Source organism: Dioscorea cayenensis, unplaced genomic scaffold (genome assembly GCF_009730915.1).
Source record: "Dioscorea cayenensis subsp. rotundata cultivar TDr96_F1 unplaced genomic scaffold, TDr96_F1_v2_PseudoChromosome.rev07_lg8_w22 25.fasta BLBR01000769.1, whole genome shotgun sequence".
Lineage (NCBI taxonomy): Eukaryota > Viridiplantae > Streptophyta > Magnoliopsida > Dioscoreales > Dioscoreaceae > Dioscorea > Dioscorea cayenensis.
Window position 1 is genome coordinate 1 of NW_024087160.1, and position 4,707 is coordinate 4,707.

Here is a 4,707-nt window from a genome sequence, read left to right on the forward strand (position 1 = left end):
GAGTTTCACATGGGCATGTGGAAATTACCCACGCCTGTGTATAATTCACAGTGTCATCCACAGGGGCAGATACACACCCTTGTGTCTTATAGAGATAGAGCTCTGAACTATATAGAGAAACACACGCCCGCATGGAAATTACCCACGGGCGTGTGACTTCACAAGGTCATTCACAGGGTTATTCACAGGGGCATTCACATGCCCCTGTGTCTTCTCAGGATTGAGAATTTGAGCTTTGAATAGAAACACATGCCCGTGTGGAAATTCCACACCACTTTGTATCTTCTCAGGATGACTTAGAAAAAATTACAGACTCAGCTGAAAATTTTTGCACATATACACCAACTCAGAGCCTGCCTACATTATGAAGAACTAACCAGAGAATCATGCACAACATGCTCAAACGACCAAGAACTTCACTAATCACAATTAAGCAGACCAAAATGCCAATGATCCATGAGAAAATCACAAATAAATCATGTAAAAGATTAAGACACCAACACTCAAGCCCTTATAAATGCAAGCTCTAAATTAAAACCAAGAAAATAGTAAAGTCTTGGGTTGTCTCCCAAGAAGTGCTTGTTTAACATCACTAAACTTGACGTACCTCTTCTTAACTCACGGGGGCTTAGATGAATGTTTCCCTCTTACCCATAACCTGGAAGCATGATGAACATAATCTTTTCAAGGTAGAGGAGGAGTTGTCAAGCATGCTACCACATGAGAGTAAATCACCCTTACTTTGTTCTTGCATATCTCCATTAGCCTTGGTGCATTTCTTGTGACGTCCCCTTGCTCACTTTATCTTCTGGATCTTCTTCATAATCCCTTGGGTAGGTTGCACCTTCTCTTCTAGACCAGGCATCACATCTTCTTCATTCTCCACTTCTTAGTCTAGAAATTACTTGCACTGGTCCGGACATATCATTTCCTACACATATTCATCTATTAGTTCATGGGTAGTGTCAAGAAAGTAAAGAGTATCATCAAAGTCTAAAGAATATCTTATAGCTTCGGTGAGGCGATATGCAAGCTTTTCATCACAAAATCGTAAAGTCAACTCGTAAAGAGCCTTGGAAGTACACAAGAATGGCCTTCCAAGTATCAATGGGACATTGACATCCTCATCAATGATGTCCCTCAGATGTCTCACTGTTCGGTCCACCAATTAAAGTGTTATCCGAGTGGGCCTAGGCTCTCCCAAAACTAGCTTTTGAAAGAACGGGTAAGGCATGACGTTGATGCTAGCCCCTAAATCCGGCAATGCCTTCTCTTCACCCAAATTACCTATGTTGCAAGGAATAATGAAGCTTCCGGGGTTTTTCATCTTGTTTGGCATATTTTTTTACAACACCGTCGAACATCAAGGTAGAGGAGGAGTTGTCAAGCATGTTACCACATGAGAGTAAATCACCCTTACTTTGTTCTTGCATATCTCCATTAGCCTTGGTGCATTTCTTGTGACGTCCCCTTGCTCACTTTATCTTCTGGATCTTCTTCATAATCCCTTGGGTAGGTTGCACCTTCTCTTCTAGACCAGGCATCACATCTTCTTCATTCTCCACTTCTTAGTCTAGAAATTACTTGCACTGGTCCGGACATATCATTTCCTACACATATTCATCTATTAGTTCATGGGTAGTGTCAAGAAAGTAAAGAGTATCATCAAAGTCTAAAGAATATCTTATAGCTTCGGTGAGGCGATATGCAAGCTTGTCATCACGAAATCGTAAAGTCAACTCGTAAAGAGCCTTGGAAGTACACAAGAATGGCCTTCCAAGTATCAATGGGACATTGACATCCTCATCAATGATGTCCCTCAGATGTCTCACTGTTCGGTCCACCAATTAAAGTGTTATCCGAGTGGGCCTAGGCTCTCCCAAAACTAGCTTTTGAAAGAACGGGTAAGGCATGACGTTGATGCTAGCCCCTAAATCCGGCAATGCCTTCTCTTCACCCAAATTACCAATGTTGCAAGGAATAATGAAGCTTCCGGGGTTTTTCATCTTGTTTGGCATATTTTTTTACAACACCGTCGAACATGAAGCATCTAACATCACAGATGCACTCTCCTCCAACTTTCTCTTGTTGGTCAAGAGGTCCTTGGGAAACTTTGCGTAGGGAGGCATTTGAGACAATACCTCCACAAATTGGATTTTGGTATGGAACTCCTTGAATAGACCCAAGAACTTGTATTACTCATCATTTTAGCCATTCTTCAGTCTCGAAGGATAAGGGATCCTAAGCTTATAGGGTAGGGGTGCCATCCCCATCTCTTTTGCTGCTTCCTCAACCTCCATGACCTCGGGTACTTCAACATTGTTCTTTTCGCTCGGACTCCTACCCTCAAATTCACGACCACTTATTAAAGTGATCCCCTTAACATGCTTTCTTGGATTGGTCTCCGTGTTACTAGGCAAGCTTCCTTGAGGTATCTCCGATAACGACTTCACAATTTGCCCCACTTGATTCTCTAGATTGTGCAATGAAGCGGTGTGGTTGAGAAGTGTAGCATTGACCTACTAAAAATTTATACCAAATGATTGGATGAAATTGGTTAAAGCTTTCTCTAGATCGATCATCCGGGTTTCCAAACCTGAAACTCCATTCTCCATGTTCGAGGCTTGTTGTTATTGCTGGAAACCTTGCAGTGTTGTTGCTGGAAACCTGGTGGTGCCATGTTCTTTTGTTGCTCTTGATTGTTCCAGGAAAGATTCGGGTGACTCCTCCAACCCAGATTGTAGGTGTTGCTAAATGGATTGCCTTGGCTTCTCATTGCATTACCTATAAAATCCACTTGTTCTACTAAGGATGTACCACCAATAGAAATTGGGCAATCGGGCGAAGCATGTCCTCCCCCATACCCAATGCAACTGGTCAAGGCCGCCACTCTAAGAGAATTTAGAGTATCTAACTTCTTGCTCAGTGACTCAACTTGGGTGGCTAATGAAGTAACTGCATCGATCTTATGAAGTCCGGCTATTTTTTTTGTCTCTTTTGTTCCACTGATAAATGTTCATGGCCATTTCTTCAATGAGATGTCGGGATTCTTCAGGGCTCTTGCTTCCTAAAGTACCTACTACTGCAGTATCAAGCTACTATCTTGTGCTTGGGTTCAACCCATTATAGAAAGTCTGAATGATCGTCCACTCGGGGAGCTCATGTTGAGGACATTTCCATAGGAGCTCGTTGAACAAATCCCATGTCTCAAAAAGAGACTCTGATTCTTTTTACACAAAAGTCAATATTTTATTCCTAAGCTTCACGGATTCTCCGGCAGGGAAATATCAGCCAAGAAAACCATTTACCATTTCCTCCCAAGTAGTGATCGATGCTCTAGTTAATGAATGTATCCATTGCTTTGCTCTTCCTTTCAAGGAAAATGGGAAGGCTCTCAACTTGATAGCATCATCCATAACACTATTAATCTAGAGCATGTCGCACACTTCCAAGAAGTTCTCAATGTGATTGTTTGGATCCTCATCGGCCAAACCATTAAACTGTGCCGACTGCTGTAACATCTGGATGAAGCCTAGCTTGAGCTTAAAATTCTAAGCAATGATCAGTGGCCGCACAATACTAGACTGTGTGCCTAAAACTGCGGGTCAGGCATAATCAGAGAGTGTCCTCTACTGCTCATTCTGTTCTGCCATACTATCTGACACTGCACCTTCTAACTCAGCTTTATTTGACTGTTATTCCACAGGTTCTTTTCCCCTTCTACGAAGGGTTCATTCAAGTTCAGGATCTCCTTCAACCAACGTCGAAGGATTCCCTCAGGTCATAACCTAGAGCTCTAAGCAAAGAAAGAAAAACAAATCAGAATTATGGAAAAACAATATAGTGTGAAATATAATAGATGATGATTGGCTAAAATAGCAAAGTGCAAAGTGTTTCCAAAATACCTATTCCCCGGGAACAGCACAAAAAATATGACAAACACCCTTTGCGTGAGTACAACAAGTGCACGGGTTAGTTAAATTAATAATACCATGGTGTGTGGGTAGTCATATCTACAAGGAATAGTGATTAGAAACACAAGGATTGCTATTTAACTATAGTGAAGATGGATCAATAGTGGTGTGAACAATATCAATATGAAAAAAAATAAAAAGAACAAGAAAGGGAGACGCTATTATAAATGAGAGGAAAGGCAATCAATAGAAAGTTGGGCACCCGAACATTGCTCCCCGTAGGACTATTGCTTCAAGTGCAAAACCAACTATTATGTCTCCTAACTGATGCTTAATGAGTTGTGGAAATCGTAAAATACACGATCCCAAACATAAGGTCATTCGTGATTAACCATACACTATGGTCGGGCATTGAAATCACTCAATCTCAACACCTAACATTGTGTAAAGTTGCTTAAAGCTCTAGGGACTCCAAGGTCCCTAACATAGATCTAACCCTTTGGCCCAGGTGAAAGAGCCCTAATCACAATTAAGCCCCAGATACTAAGAATTACTTCAATGCTTCACTCTGTTGCTTGCACAACTAAGCCCCACCAGAGTTCGTCTCTTAGCACTTGACTTTATTGTGACTGCAAAGAACTCATGGAACGTGGAGGTAGGATAAATTACACTAGAGATGGAGGACGTTTCGCTACCTCTCGACTCACCCACTCGACCCTCTCTAATCTTGCTTTGTCTAAGGCTCATGGTGTGTCACTCACTCACAAGAATTACCAATATAGGTTCTCAACCC

General features: G+C 41.8%; 1 non-coding gene across 1 annotated transcript; it reads left to right on the forward strand.

Annotated features, from left to right (window-relative positions):
• Window positions 1-3,156: 3,156 nt before the first annotated feature.
• Window positions 3,157-3,263, forward strand: LOC120254954. The gene has a single exon (XR_005534834.1). It is a non-coding gene; the product is annotated as a small nucleolar RNA R71 (small nucleolar RNA).
• Window positions 3,264-4,707: the final 1,444 nt, after the last annotated feature.